This window comes from Artemia sp. Qi Xiang Cuo, chromosome 9 (assembly GCF_049724085.1).
Source record: "Artemia sp. Qi Xiang Cuo chromosome 9, ASM4972408v1, whole genome shotgun sequence".
Lineage (NCBI taxonomy): Eukaryota > Metazoa > Arthropoda > Branchiopoda > Anostraca > Artemiidae > Artemia > Artemia sp. Qi Xiang Cuo.
Window position 1 is genome coordinate 8,085,901 of NC_142802.1, and position 16,894 is coordinate 8,102,794.

At 36.4% G+C, this 16,894-nt stretch overlaps 1 protein-coding gene across 2 annotated transcripts in view; it reads right to left on the minus strand.

The window, feature by feature from the left end:
- Positions 1-16,894, minus strand: part of LOC148948281 (uncharacterized) — an 84,282-nt gene that overhangs the window by 52,570 nt on the left and 14,818 nt on the right. Inside the window, exon 2 of one of the 2 annotated variants that reach the window (XM_089093862.1) lies at positions 2,658-2,822. The exons of the other annotated variant lie outside the window; for it this stretch is intronic. The gene's annotated coding sequence lies outside the window, so the exon portion shown is untranslated. The remainder of the gene's footprint in view (positions 1-2,657; positions 2,823-16,894) is intronic. 2 annotated transcript variants of the gene reach the window in all.

Here is a 16,894-nt window from a genome sequence, read left to right on the forward strand (position 1 = left end):
TTGGTAGAGGGAGATCCGCTCCAGGAATCATTTAATTGTTTCAAATTTTATTTCCAATATTTAATTAAAACTCCAATCCTCTTATTTGTCACTTAAATGCCTAATAAGTGCTGATAAACGTCTTATTCCTTATGCTCCGAATTCAGATACTAACCCACAAATGAAGAACTGGCTCTATGTATAATACCATGCTGACTTCTTCCTATTTTCACTTTTCTAAATATTTCTTTTAACCAGGTTCAAAAAAAAATTGACTTAAATATGCTAAGAATTATGACTGAGATTAGTTGAATTTCACACAACGCTAGTGCTACTTTTGGGACATTTATCTCTGTATCAGCATGCTGTAGGAAATTTCTGCTGAGAATAAAATAAAGTGAATTTAAACAAAATATGTATATTTTTCTCACAATTTAGAAATTTTGTGTGCACATATAAGCGGTACTAACCGATTCTCTTTCTCTATTGTTATCAGTTTTATCATGCAGCACTAGGAGACCGAGCTTTGCTTGTGAAGGTTAACTCTATAGTTACGTAAAGACTATATTCAGTGTAACCTCACTCTGGAAATGTATACCCCCATACCCTGATTTGCACAAAAAAAAACTTTTGTGCAATTGTTATAGAATTATTTTTTTTTAAACAAAGATACAAAGGGAAAATAATTTTCAAACTCTAGGAGTCAATTTTCCCTTCCAATTGGCATCCCTGAGAATTTTAACTAATTTAAGGTTTCTGCCGCAATGACACCAAGTATAGTTCAGATTTTCTGGATGTTCTTTGTCAGACAATACCCAACAGATAAGTTAATAATTCTATCTTTATTTTTCAAATACTTTCAAATTTGAAATACTGTTACTATTTAAATGTTGGGAAGATGACACAATATAATATTACACAATCTGTGGTAATACTTTGACGTGTCCTGTATCTTTACTTAGACAGCGGTATTACGCTGCCTATGATTTTTGTTTTGCTTTATGTGGTCTGATGATATCAATGCTATCTATTAATATAAATCGTTGAACCCACAAACAAATCAATTTAATAAAAAATGATAAATAATATTTCAATAAATCGTGTATATTACCAGGTTTAGTACGACAAATTAAATCTTGCAGAGTCAAAATCCATTCAAAATTATGAGCAAATGAACAGCATGATACCCGGGGCAATTAGAATAGAGCTTGGTTCAAATATGAGATTGAGTATCCTGTGCTGGGCGGGTGGGGGGTGGGAAAGTGGAGGGGGATATACAGTGCAGCATTAGTGGTGAATCTGGCTGAAAAAGCCGAGTGTATACGACACTTCCCTTCGCCCACCCAAAATCTTGTTTACGCTGTATTACTGTTGTCTACAGCGACTCATTGCTGACATTTCTATCAAAAGCCAAGCCCCAGCACTTATATGTATGATCATTTAAAGTGTGTTAATTGTTTATAATGTATTGTATAATGTTTTTAGATTCACCAAGTAGCGTGTTTGTTACCGCTACCCCTTCACTACCGCTTGGATAGTACCTACTTCAATAGTACCCCTCTTGCCCTCCCCCCCCCAATAAAAATACTATAGCTAAGTCCCTGTGTAAGTTTTTAATGTAAATACACTACAAATGCACGTTTCATTCTCAAAGGATATTAAAATATATAATTACAGGACCTGTAGGCAAGGAGTTCCCTACCGGGAGGTGAAATCACCTTTTTGTACGAATAGCAGAGATGGGTTTCCCAGTGCTTCCATACCTAGCGATTTATCTTGAGATCATACGTTTTCTTTTATCTTAGGATCAAAAATCAGACCTTCGGATTTGCCGTTTAATATTGGTATTCTGATTTTACTGATTCCAAGCAAATTCTGGTTAGTGAACTGGAGAAAACTTCGTTATTTTCATTTTAGATTTGGGGGCTCATTTAGTTTAAATTGCAGACTTGAACCATATTAGATTAAGAAAGAACAACTTTTCGAATGAGAGTAAGAGTGACAGCAAAACTTTAGTTTAGTTTTAGTTTCTCTTAAACAACAATCTTGTTTATGCAGGTTACATCAGCTAGTGAGGGGTACACCAAGGGACACAAGCAACACTACATTTCTTGTCCAATTTGTTTGTGTTTTCCCAGGCAAAAGTTACAAATAAAATAATAAGAAAATTTACAATATAATCTGTCCCCGATTTCAGATTCAACGAAGCCCAACCCCAGTAGCGAACAGCCGACTTCAAGTTTATCCAGCCAAAACTGACGCTTTACTGAAAACACAAAACAATATAGGATTTTATTGTACAGTAAAAACATTAAATACTTAAGGATATTCTTAGGGTACAAAAATGAATTATTTTAGGATGACTGTATATGGTTTGAGTTCGCTTAATTTGCTGCGTCATCTACAAATTCAGCCCAGTCCAATGAATAGTTCTCTTTTCAGTTCTAAAATAGATGTTCGATCATTATTTGGTAAATTGGTCAAATGTTTTTTTTTGCAGGATATGTAATGACTTTTTGACTCCTAAATTTGGTTTTCTATGTGTGGGGTTTGTGTTTTCTGTAATGCATTAGGTTTAAATAATTCTAAAAACACAGGAAAATATATGTTGCTTTGGTTGATAATTAACAATAATAGAAAATTGGCAAAATAAACCAAATTTTTGTGAATAAACAGACCTTTATTTGCTGGGATAGTTCTACAGTAGGCAGTCTGTAAATAGTTTCAGCCAAGTTATTGACTGTTTCGGCTTTGTCCCCGCGAGTCATTAGATATAAAACGAATTTTCCCAATCAAACAGTTCGGGGTAAGTAAGGAGAGACTCGGCCAAATAGTAGTAAAATCTAAAAAAAAAACAGAACTTTGATAACAATATCTACATCAAAAGAATTAACCTTTTATATTGATTCCAAATATATAAATTACATTATGTTTATTGTTATCCATCAAAAGCTAAGGGCCTGAGAAATTTTCCTGATTTGTGAAAAAGGGGAGAAACACCCAAAAGAAACTCAAGCAATCTTAACAAAAGTTGCACCATCAGATTCAGGATATCAGAAAACCCTACCACAGAAGTTTCAAGCTCCTGTCTACAAAAATTGTGGAATTTTGCATTTTTGGGCAGAAGAAAGATCAAGATTGTCTGTTTTTTTTTTTTTTCTTCTTTCTTTTTCCCAAGGGTAATCGTATCGAACCAATGGCCCTAAAAGATCGAGAGAGAGACAGTTCATCTTAACGGAAATCAAAAGTTCAAGTGCCCTTTTTAAGTGACCCAAAAGATTAGAGGGCACCAATCCTCCCTCCCACGCCCATTTTCCCCCAAAGACAACCGATCAAAATTTTGATATACATACTCGTATAGTATTTGTTATAAGGAAACATAAAGAATTTTTCCCAATAGTTTTTAGAGGGGAGAAAAGTTTCAAGTGGAATTTTCCAGGAGAAATATCGCAAGCGGGGAGGGAAACGAATTTCCTGGTATGATTTGAAGAACGGTCAGAAATTAAATTTAAAAAAGAGTAATTTTTTCAACTAAAAGTAAGGAGCAACACAAAAACTTTATTCTGCATACGAGGAGGGTTCCTTCTCCCTCAACTCTTGTCCTTTATGCTTAAATTTGACTTTTGTCACAAATTATTTAGGAAAGACTATTCAAACACAAGAGCCATTGATTTTGAATGAGAAGTACTTTTAAAGAGCTTTTTAGTATAAATATTGAGGCTTGTGGAAGGGGCAGTCACCTTCACATGAATAATCATTTCTTTTTGCTTATGTTTTAATGTCACTCCTCACTTTCAGTTGAAAAAACTTAGTTTTTTTTCATCTAATAAATGTCAGGACGGACGGAAAAGCTTAAAACAGAAAGAAATAATTGTCAAACAGTTCGTGGTAACGAACTGTAAGGAGCGACCCGGCTCGATAGTAACCGAAACTCTGAAAAACCGTACCGATAATTTTGATACCGATAGACACATCTAAAGAATTAGATTTTTATGCTGATTTCAAACATATAAGTTTCATCAAGGTTAGTCTTATCCATCAAAACTTACGAGCCTGAGAAATTTACCTTATTTTCAAAAAAGGGGGAACATCCCCTAAAAGTCATAGAATCTTAATGAAAATCACACCGTCAGATTCAGCATATCAGAGAACTTTACAATACAGATTTTCAGCTCCTATCTGCCAAAATGTGAAATTTTGTATTTTTTGCCAGAAGAAAGATCACAGATGCGTGTTTATTTGCTCGTTTTTTTTTCCAGGGATGATCGTACCGACCCAAAGGTCCTAAAATATCGCAAGAGGGCTCATTAAAACGAAAATTCAAAGCTATAGTTCCCTTTTAAGGGACCGAAAAATTGGAGGGTAACTAGCCCCCCTCCCACGCTCATTTCTTCCCAAAGTCACCCGATCAAAATTTTGAGATAGCCAATTTGTTTGGCATAGTCGAAAAATCTATAACTATTTCTTTGAGTATGACTAAATCCCCCACAGTCCCTTGGGAAAGGGCTGCGAGTTATGAACTTTGTCCATTGTTTAGTTATTGGGACGTATACAGACGTTTTCAGCTTTTTTTTTCTGGTGCGGGAGGGGTTTAAGTCGGAGGATATTTCCATAGAGGAATTTTTCATAGGGAAGGGAATTTTCTATGATGGAGTTGCCGGATTTCCCAGCATTATTTAAAAAAAACGATCAGAAATTAATTTAAAAAAACAACTTTCTTTAACTAAAAGTAAGGAGCAACATTAAAGCTTAAAACGAAAAGAAATTATTACGTATATGAGGGGGTTCTTTCCTTAGTCAATACCTCGTTCTTTAGGCTAAAGTTTTTTCAAAAAAACTATTTATTCTAATTAAACGGCCTTTGTGATTTAGGGGTCATTCTTAGAGAATTCGAACAAAATTCAAAATTTAGCGTAAAGAGCGAGGTACTGACTAGGAGAAGAACCCCCTCATATATGTAATAATTTCTGTTAGTTTTAAATGCAAATGTTGCTCCTTGCTTTCAGTTAAAAAGCTTGCTTGTTTTATTTAATTAATTAAAAAACTGTTTTCAAAAAATAAGTTTTACAAAGAAAAGTAAACAACTCCATTAAACCAAAATGAGCAAAAATAAAATCAAATAATCTACCAAGCGTGGAACTACCACACAGTATCCATAAATAAATGAAACCCAAAACGAACAGATATTACAATAAATAACCGAGCTAAACTCAAAACAAGCAGAAATTAACATGAGTTGGGCTTAAAACTCCTAAGCCTTCTCAAGGCCAGAACATAATTTGCACTTTACTGAAAAAATATAAATGTTATTACTTTTATAACTTTAACAAATCAAATAATATTAACATTTTGATTACTAAATATCAGTATATGTATATTAAACTGACAATGCACATTTATAACTTTAACAAATCAAATAATATTAACATTTTGATTACTAAATATCAGTATATGTATATTAAACTGACAATGCATATTCATTTGTATTTTTTTCAGTAAAGTGCAAATTATGTCCTGGCTCTGGGAAGGCTTAGAGTTTTTGAGCCCAGCTCATGTAAATTTCTGCTCGTTTTGAGTTTGACTCGGTTATTTATTGTAATTTCTGTTCGTTCTCGGTTTCATTTATTTATCGATGCTGATTTGTGGTAGTTTCACGCTTGGTAGATTATTTGATTTTATTTTTACTCATTTTTGGTTTAATAGTGTTCTTTACTTTTCTTTGAAAAACTTAAATTTTGTGGAAAATGCTTTTTAATTAATTTCTGTTAGTTTTATATTGACATAGTCTTTTCATGGAACAAGAAAATAATACATTAAATCTTTTCGTTTTTTAAGACTTTATAGTTTGGCCTGCTATTTGTATCCTAAAGAAAAATTTTCAGATATTTTTAACAACATACACCCTTTTAAAAATCTGGACCTACAAATAGTAGTGTTTAATTTAGTTTCATGCCTCCTCTAGTTGACCTGAAATAAAAAACTTGATACCATTCGAAAAAATCTGTTTACATTCTTTGATAGCTTGGATACACTTACGCTATTTTGATTTGGATAAATTTTAAGAGCAGAAGTAGCCCCCAAAGTTTAAACATAATACCCTCAGTCGTTCTTGGGATACTGCTGAGATGCCTTATTGGGAATTAACATTAACACAGTGCATTTTGATTTAATCTTAAGACAACATTTAGTTTTTGAAACGTAATGGGCAAACGGGAGGGTGGGGGTGGAAGGGGGATTAGTTGTCCTCCAATAACTTTCGACTATTAAAAAGGGCATCAGTCCTTTCTATTTTCAATCGAATGAGCCCTTTTCGCAGTTCAACTCATTCGATACGAAGTGCCCTGGTCTAAAAAGAAAATATCTCAAAATGTTGATTGGATATTTTTGGGAGAATGGTTGGCGTGAGAAGGTTAGTTGCCCTTCAATCACTTTCGTATATTAAAAGCGCACTAGCCCTTTCAATTTCCAATTGAATGAGCCCTTTTTGAAGTTTCTACAACATCGTTTTCTATAAAACCTTATTTGCCTCCAGGACATAACTTACAACCCTTGCCCTGAGGGCTGTGGGTGTGAGGGGTTGTCATGCTTAAAGACCTGATTTCCAAAACTTTCAACTATGTTGAATAAAATGGCTATCTAAAAATTTTAATTGGATGTGTTTGGGGAAAAGGTGGGTGTGAGAGGGGGGTTAGTTGCCCTCAAATCACTTTCGACTGTTAAAAAGAGGACTAGCCCTTTGAATTTCCAATCGAATGATCCCTTTTTCAAAATTCCACGACAAAGATTTTAATAAAAACCTTATAAGCCCCCGGGCACAACTATAGCACCCTTGCTCTGAAGACTGTGGGTGGAGTGTCCTGCTCAAAGGTATAATTTCCAGAACTTTCAACTGCGTGTAAAAAAATGGCTAACTCAAAATTTTGATTGAATGTGTTTGGGGAAATGGTGGGCGTGGAAGGGATGCTAGTTGCCTTCCAATCACTTTCGACTATTAAAAGGGACACTAGCCATTTCAATTTCCAATGAAATGAGCCCTCTTTGCAGTTTCTACGACAACGCTTTCTACAAAAACCTCATATGCCCCCAGGGCAAAACTTACAACCCTAGCCCTAAGGGCTGTGTATGGCTATCATCCTCAAAGACCTAATTTCCAGAACCTTCAATTACGTTGAACAAAATGGCTGTCTCAAAACTTTGATTGGATGTGTTTGGAGAAAATGTGGGCGTGAGAGGGAGTTTAGGTGCCCTCCAATCACTTTTGACTATTAAAAAAGGCAAAAGCCCTTTGAATTTCCAATCGAATGAGCCTTTTTTGAAGTTTCTACGACAAAGCTTTCTATAAAAATTTTATATGCCCCCAGGGCCTAACTTACAACCCTTGCCCTGAGGGCTGTGGGGGAGTGTCCTCCTCGAAAACATAATTTGTATCTGGAAATCAACTATGCTGAACAAAATGGCTATCTTAAAGTTTTGATTAGATGTGTTTGGGGAAAATGTGGTGTGAGAGGGGGGTTAGTTGCCTTCCAATCACTTTCGACTGTTAAAAAGGGTACAATGAATTCGTCTTGTTCTTTTGCTCTACACCGTTACTAGTTCTTTATTGGAAATCTCTCATACTTTAACAAATGTAACCAGTTAATAATTGGAAGATGTTTTATTTACGTAATGGTCTTGAAAACTATTAAGGAAAAAATATATTATTTAGAAAAAAGGAGCAAAATGAGCCTGAACCAAATGAGCTCCTTTTCCAAATGAGCCTGAACCAAATGAGCCAATAACAAATACTAAACGTAAACAATGGGCAAATTTCATAACTTAAAGGCCTCTCCCCATGGACTATGGGGGTCATTTTATCCCTAAAAACATAGCTATTTGATCTTTCAGCTATACTGAACAAAATAGCTATCTCAAAAATTTGATCAGATAATTGTGGGGAAAAAAGAGGTGTGGGAAGGGGGTCAATTGCCCTCCAGTCTTTTTGGTCACTTAAAAAGGACATTACAGCTTTTAAGTTCCGTCCAAATGCACCCTCTCCCGATCTTCTAGGACCATTATTTCGATACGATCACCCCTGAAAAAAAAAACGCAACCGTAATCTTTCTTCTGGCAAAGAAAAAGAAACTTCTATAGCTTGAAACTTCTTGAAACTTCTATAGATTTTCATTAAGATTCCTTGAATTTAGGGTGTGTTTCACCCCTATTTGAAAAACCAGGCAAATTTTGCAGACTCGTAACTTTTGATGGGTAACAGTAAAGGTGTTTTCTTCTTTTTTTTTCAAATGGCAACACAGGCCCACAATTTCTGCACCCAAAGCTGCAATCTAAAGTAAATTTGCGCACTTATACCCACAAATATTCTCTGGCCTGGGGCCTGAGAATACTACATGGAATAGGAATACTACTATAAGGCTTTTAAAGAAAGCTTTGTCGTCGAAACTTCAAAAAAGGCTCATTCGATTGGAAATTCAAAGGGCTTGTGCCCTTTTTAATAGTCTAAAGTGATTGGAGGGCAACTAACCCCCTCTCACGCCCACCTTTTCTCCAAACACATCCAATCAAAATTTTGATAAGTCTACATGAACGAATTTGCATACGTACATCCAGAGGTGTTAGTTCACAAAATATGGGGAGGGGGGCACAAGTACTTTCCAAAATGTGGGGCAGGGGTAATATATTTCCTTTTTCCAATTTGTTCAGTTAAAAAAAGAAACGCTTTTAAATGAAAATACTAATAAAAAGTGGTTTTCAAAATCTAAGAAGAGGGAGGGAAGGGACAGGGACAAAAAATACAGCTTGACCGATGTCCCCTCCTAACTGACACCCTGCATATATCCAAGAATTGGAATAATAATGCTAATGCAACTTTAAATAATAATTCCCAAGACATTTTGTGTTAAAATTTAAAGTTTGCATTCCTATTCCTTAATCGATTTGCTTAAAATCTTTTAGATTTTGAACTGTAAGAACAAAAATGGTTTTGATATTATTGGACGGCTATTGGGACAGTGGATTTTTGCGAAGTCGAGTTTTTTCAGGTAGGAAGGCCTTCAGGAATGAATATAAATTTCAACTGAGAGTTAAGATAAATGTTTTTATATTCAGTTCTAGGCGCCCCCTCCTCCCGGAAAATACCCCCCCATGGTATTCTAGTCGATGTCGTATCTAACGGAAGGGTTAGGGGGTTTGACACGCCCCAGTGTTTGTCCGACTCATAAGAACGTATTAAAGATGCATATATGCAAATTTTTATGCGTTCAAGAAAAACATTCCGTGGGGGTAGGGGGGGGGGATTTTCCTTGTAGTTTTATTTTCTGGGTAATATTTTTCTTGGGGGAGGGGGTAATTCTCCGGGGTGGTATTTTCAGGGAATTAACGCCGGCCACCCTTATATTCATGTAATCACAAGAAATAATGTCTCCCAGGGGAGGGTAACATTTTTAAAATAGAGGAGGGGGTTTCAACATCTCTCCCAAAAGTGATTTTCTTGATTTCAAACCAAGTATTGATGTTGATTAGAATCCATTAGTTGGTATTCAGCCGTTTTGTACTAGTGTATTTTTCAATGATAGAAGATTTAGCGATGATAGTTACCCGAGTGGTGTGAACCATATTTTTTTCACAATTTGCTTTGCAGGAGCATCAACACTGGGGGAATTGCCCCCTCCCATGGGGTTAATTCTCTTGTATAAATACCAAGTCCCTTGCATTAACATTAATGAAATACTCACCGAAAAGAGAAAAATCCTTGGAAAAAAGAATGTTCTTTTTCAAATCTCAAATGTTTTCTTGTAATTTTTGAATAATTCAACTTATTTTGATTTATCCAAGGACTTGCCCTCCTTTTCAAAATTTCTACCCAGCGATATCAATTCCTATATACATGCTTGCACGCCCCCTTTGGGATATTCTAAGCTCTTCCTCTAGTCCTGTTATTGCGGAAAGCCTAGTTATTATTATGTAAAACGGTAGTTCTTAGGGATCTTAGCATTGTGATAAAAAAAAGAAGCTTTGAACTTTAGCGTGAAGATTATTCTCAGTGCATTTCTGAATCATATGCGGCGCTGCCTATGTAAAGAACGATGTCGGCACAATGTATTATTATTATTTTTATTATTATTATTTTTCCTTTAGACCAGGGCACTTCGTATAGTTGCAGTTGTCTTAGAAACTTGGAAAAGGACTCGTTCGATTGGAAATAGGAATGGCTAGTGCCTTTTTTAATAGGCGAAAGTGACTTGAAGGCAACTAACACCCCTTCCACGCCCACCATTTCCCCAAACACATCCAATCAAAATTTTGAGATAGCCATTTTGTTCAGCGTAGCTGGTTTCCAAATAGAAATTATATTTTTGATGAGGACATTGCCCCACAGCCCTTAAAGTAAGGGTTGTAAGTCATGCCCTGGGGGCATATAAGGTTTTTATAAGAAAGCTTTGCCGTAGAAACTTCAAAAAAGGCTAATTCGATTGGGAATTCAAAGGGCTAGTGCCCTTTTTAATAGCCGAAAGTGACTGGAGGGCAACTAAACCCCCTCTCACGCCAACCTTTTCCCAAACACATCCAATCAAAATTTTGAGATAGCCATTTTGTTCAACATAGTTGAAAGTTCTGGAAATTAGGTCTTTAAGGATAACAACCCTCCCCACTGCCCTCAGGGCAAGGGTTGTAAGTTTTGCCATGGGGGCATATAAGGTTTTATAGAAAGTGTTGTCGTAGAAACTTCAAGAAGGGCTCATTTGATTGAAAATTGAAATGGCTAGTGCCCTTTTTAATAGTCGAAAGTGATTGGAAGGCAACTAACACCCTTTCCAATCCCACCATTTATCCGAACACATTCAATCAAAAGTTTGAGATAGCCATTTTGTTCAAAGTAGTTGAAAGGTCCGTAAATTATATGTTTGAGGATGACACTCCCCCAGCCCTCAGGGTAAGGGTTGTAAGTTATGCCCTGGGGGCATATAATGTTATATAGAAAACTTCGTCGTAGAAACTTGAAAAAGGGCTCACTCGATTGGAAATTCAAAGGGCTAGTGCTCTTTTTAATAGTCGAAAGTGATTGACAACTAACCGCCCTCTCGCGCCGACCTTTTCCCCAAACACATCGAATCAAAATTTTTATATAGCCATTTTTTCAACATAGCTAAAAGTTGTACAATTTAAGTCTTTGAGGATGATAACCCCCTCAGAGCCCTCGGGGCAAGGGTTGTAAATTATGCCCTGGGGGAATATAAGGTTTTTATAGATAGTGATGTTGTAGAAACTTCAAAAAGAGTTCATTCTATTGGAAATTAGAAGGGCTTGTGTTCTTTTTAATAGTCAAAAGTGATCGGAGGATAAGTAACACTCCTCTCACACCCACCATTTCCCGAAACACATCCAATCAAAATTTTGAGATAGCCATTTTGTTCGACTTAGTTAAAAAGTCTGGGAATTATGTTTTTGAGGATGACACTCCCCCCACAGCCCTGTTCGTTTTGAATTTTAATGTTGCTCATTACTTTCAGTTAAGAAAACCTGTTGTTTTTTTAATTAGAGTACAAAAATCAAACCGATTTTAAATAGAGTGATGAAAGAATAGGTATAGAAAGTTTTAAACTTAAAAGACAAAAACAAATATGGGAAGATACTATTTTAAATTACATTGCTTACATCACTTCTGGAGTGCATGTATACGAATTTGTTCATTTGACCCCATGTACGTTTGTGGGTACAAGCGTGATAGAAGCTTCAGGTACAAAAAACTGCAGATTTTGTGGCTATGAAAATAAAAAACGACACATTTAGATCACTTTTATGACACTTTTGTGGAAATGTTTTCTTACTCATAGTCTTCTTTATTTCACAGTAGGATTAGAAATGAATTTATTTAAAAAAAATATCATATACAAACTTTCAAACTTGAAAGACAGCAAAGAAAGTCGTAGAAAATATTATTTTGGACTTATTTTTCCATCACTCAAGTCGGGCATTAGGTAGCTATTTTGTTCATTTATAGTCAGTGGTTCCCAACTTATTTTCGGCCATGCCGCACCTAGGACGTTCTAAAATCCAGATTCTCCCCCCCCTCTACTCGTAATTTCTTAATTTTGTTACTCAAACTTAAAAGGCCATTAAATTAGTAATTTTTTGGGCCGTCCTCTAGGTAAGTAGATTGCTAATAATGAATTTGCTTGCCCCAATAGGAATTACCATGCTATTTGCTTGCCCCTATAGGAAAAACATTTCCAGAGTATATACCTATGGATTTGCGTAAAGCTATAGGAATTACCATGCTATTTGCACAGACGTATAGGAAAACCGTTTTCAGAACATGTACTTATGGATTTGCTTCCCTTATGTTCCTTGGCGTCTTTCTAGAGCATGTACTAAGGGATTTGGGTGGATTATGTTCCTTCCTATGCTATTCTAAGAGCTTATGTTCCCTCCCATTCTATTCTAAGGCTTTATGTTCCCTCCCATGCTATTCTAAGGGTTTATGTTCCCTCCCATGCTATTTTAAGAGCCTATGTTCCCTCCCATGCTATTCTAAGGGTTTAGGTTCCCTCCCATGCTATTCTAAGGGTTAATGTTCCCTCCCATGCTATTCTAAGGGCTTATGTTCCTTCCCATGCTATTATAAGGGCTTATGTTCCCTCCCATGCTATTTTTAGGGCTTATGTTACTTCCTATGCTATTCTAAAGGTTTATGTTCCCTCCCATGCTATTCTAAGGGCTTATGTTCCCTCCCATGCTATTCTATAGCGATATGTTCCTTACTATGCTATTATAAGGGGTTATGTTCCCTCCCATGCTATTATAAGGGTTTATGTTCCCTCCCATGCTATTATAAGGGCTTATGTTCCCTCCCATGCTATTCTAAGGGTTTATGTTCCCTCCCATGCTATTCTAAGGGATTATGTTCCCTCCCATGCTATTCTAAGGGTTTATGTTCCCTCCCATGCTATTCTAAGAGCTTATGTTCCCTCCCATGCTATTATAAGGGCTTATGTTCCCTCCCATGCTATTCTAAGGGTTTATGTTCCCTCCCATGCTATTATAAGGGCTTATGTTCCCTCCCATCTTATTCTAAGGGTTTATTTTCCCTCCCGTGCTATTTTAAGGGCTTATGTTCCCTCCCATGCTATTATAAGGCTTTATGTTCCCTTCCATTCTATTCTATAGCGCTATGTTCCTTCCATTGTTATTCTACGGGACCTCTACACGTGATTAAACACGTTATGAAACTACGTGCTATTTGCTTATGTCCTGTTGGTACCTTTCCAAGCGAGCGGGGATTCCCCTCCGGTTCCTAAGCATTGCAAAAAAAAGATAACAGTATGGACGGGGATTCCCCACACAAGTTTGTTTCAACTCCAAGTTTTTCAAGCAGAGTGTTTTTCGAGCCAACATCCGTTTTTTAGGAGCCAATCAGAGACATCGGCGCTTGGAAAATGGAGAAAAAAAGGGTTAAAGTGATTAACAGTTAAGGAAACCCTTAAGAGCATGTTAATTCATACCTTATTTATTATAAATTTGGAACAATATCAATCTATGAAAATGGTTAACGATGATAAAATGGTCTTATGACTTTACCTAGCTTTACTTTTTCGATGTGTTCTGTAGAAAAGACAAGTTGTGTTTGAACAGTGTCGTCAGTTTAAAGTTCTGGGTTTTTAATGATGCTCCTTATTTCTAGTTGAAAATGCTTATTTTTTAATTTAAGGGGCTTCGAACTTCATTTACGGGATAATTAGGATTCATCTTAGATTTTAACGATGCTTCTTATTTCTAGTTGAAAATGCTTATTTTTTAATTTGATTGGGATGAAAAGTCAAAGTCTAACATAAAGAACAGGGTATTTCGGAGGGGGCAGCTCACTTCATATACGTCATAATTTCCATTCGTCTTAGTTTTTAACGATGCTCCTTATTTCTAGTTGAAAATGCTTATTTTTTAATTTGATTGGGATGAAAAGTCAAAGTCTAACATAAAGAACAAGGTATTTCGAAGGGGGTAGCTCACTTCATATACGGGATAATTTCCATTCGTCTTAGTTTTTAACGATGCTCCTTATTTCTAGTTGAAAATGCTTATTTTTTAATTTAGTTGGGATTAAAAGTCAAAGTCTAACATAAAGAACAAGGTATTTCGGAGGGGGCAGCTCACTTCATATACGGGATAATTTGCACTCGTCTTAGTTTTTAACGATGCTCCTTATTTCTAGTTGAAAATGCTTATTTTTTAATTTAATTGTGATGAAAAGTCAAAGTCTAACATAAAGAACAAGGTATTTCGGAGGGGGTAGCTCATTTCATATATGGGATAATTTCCATTCGTGTTATTTTTTAACGAGGCTCCTTATATCTTGTTGAAAATGCTTATTTTTTAATTTAATTGGGATGAAAAGTCAAAGTCTAACATAAAGAACAAAGTATTTCGGAGGGGGTAGCTCACTGCATATACGGGATAATTTCCATTCGTCTTAGTTTCTAATGATGCTCCTTATTTCTAGGTAAAAAGGCTTATTTTTTAATTTAATTGGGATGAAAAGTCAAAGTCTAACATAAAGAACAAGGTATTTTGGAGGGGGCAGCTCACTTCATATACGGGATAATTTCCATTCGTCTTATTTTTTAACGATGCTCCTTATTTCTAGTTGAAAATGCTTATTTTTTAATTTAAATGGGATGAAAAGTCAAAGTCTAACATAAAGAACAAGGTATCTCGGAGGGGGTAGCTCACTTCATATACGGGATAATTTCCATTCATCTTAGTTTTAACGATGCTCCTTATTTCTAGCTGAAAATGCTTATTTTTTAATTTAATTGGGATGAAAAGTCAAAGTCTAACATAAAGAACAAGGTATTTCGGAGGGAGTAGCTCTTTTCATATACAGACTAATTTTCGGTCGTAATTGTTTTTAACAAAGTTCTCCATTATTATATTAAAAGTACTTATTTTTAATTGAATTTGGGTAAAATGTCAAATTCCAGAACAAATAAACAAGATTATCGGAGGGGGTCTATAAATTTATGTATTGGGTACTATCCCTTCGTCGTAGGTTTTAACGTTGATCCTTAGTTCTATTTGAAAATACTTATTTTTAAATTTAATTAGGATGAAAAGTCAAATTCTAACATAAGGAACAAGGTATTTCGGAGGGGGTAGCTCGCTTCATATACGGGATAATTTGCATTCGTCTTAGTTTTTAACGATGCTCCTTATTTCTGGTTGAAAATGCTTATTTTTTAATTTAATTGGGATGAAAAGTCAAAGTCTAGCATAAAGAGCAAGTTATTTCGGAGGGGGCTCGTTACTGATATTGATATTAGAGCGTAAACTACAAACTGACAAAAATATCCAGAACTTTTTTTTCTTATAGCCTTGTCTTTGAAGACATTTCTTCATCCTAATTGGCTTTAGAAATATCATGCAAAATAAACTAGCCTAACCGTCGTTGCTTTGTCGAATTTTGAGCGAACAAAAGGATTGTAACACCTTATTGGCCCGTTTTCTAACTTCTACCTTGAGAATCGATGTTGTTAGCAGAATTTCAAAAGGATCGTTAATGAGTGCTGGCGTATCCGATGAAATAATTTAGTTCGTATGACAAATTTAATTTTTTTTTTTAATGCCGTAGTTTTTCAGTAAGGACACACACTCGATATGCTAAAAGTGTTTGATTCAAACTTTTACCTTGAGCATCGATGTTCACCCACACACACACACACACACAGAGAGAGAGAGACGACACCCAAACAGAGAGGACACACACACACACAGAGACGACACACACAAAGTGACGACTTACACATAGAGACGACACACACACAAAGACGACAAACACACAGAGACGATACACAAATAGGGACAACACACACACATAGAGCCGACTCACACACAAAGAGAACAAACACATAGAGACGAAAGAAATAAACACCTAGAGACTACCGACAGTAACAGAAGACACACCTACTCATATGACAAACACGCAGAACAGAAATGCACACACACAGAATTGACACACATATAGAGAAAACACAGAGAAAGACCAAACACGCACAAACACCACGTACAGGGAGACGAAAGATACACGCAGAGATGACAAACACACAGAGACAACACACACACAAAGAGACGACACACACATATACGAAACACACAAAGAGACGACACACGCACAGAGACGACACACACACACAGAGTCGACTCACACACAGAGAGGACAAACACACAGAGACGACAGACACAAAGAGACGATTCACACACAGAGAGGACAAACACACAGAAACGACACACACGCACACATACACACATACACACACACACACACACACACACACACACACAAACACAAACACACACACACACAGACGAAACACACACAGAGACGAGACATACACAGAGAGGACACACACACACACACAAAGGACTAACATACAGAGAAGACACAAAAACAAAGACGGCACACTCACAGAGACGACACGCACACAGATACGAAACACACATAGAGACGACACACACACATAGAGACAGCACACACACACACACACAGAGAGACGACACCCACACAGAGAGGACACACACTGACACAAAGAGACGACACACACAAAGTGACGACTTACACATAGAGATGACCCACGCACAGAGACGACAAACACACAGAGACGATAAACATAGAGGGACAACACACAAACACACACACACATAGAGCCGACTCACACACAGAGAGGACAAACACACAGAGACTACAGACACAAACACACAGAGACGACAGACACAAAGAGACGACAAACACGCAGAAACGACACGCACACACACAGAGACGACACACACATAGAGACAACACATAATAGAGACGACAGACACAAAGAGACGACTCACACACAGAGAGGATAAACACACAGAAACCACACTGTGTGTTACACACAGCCAG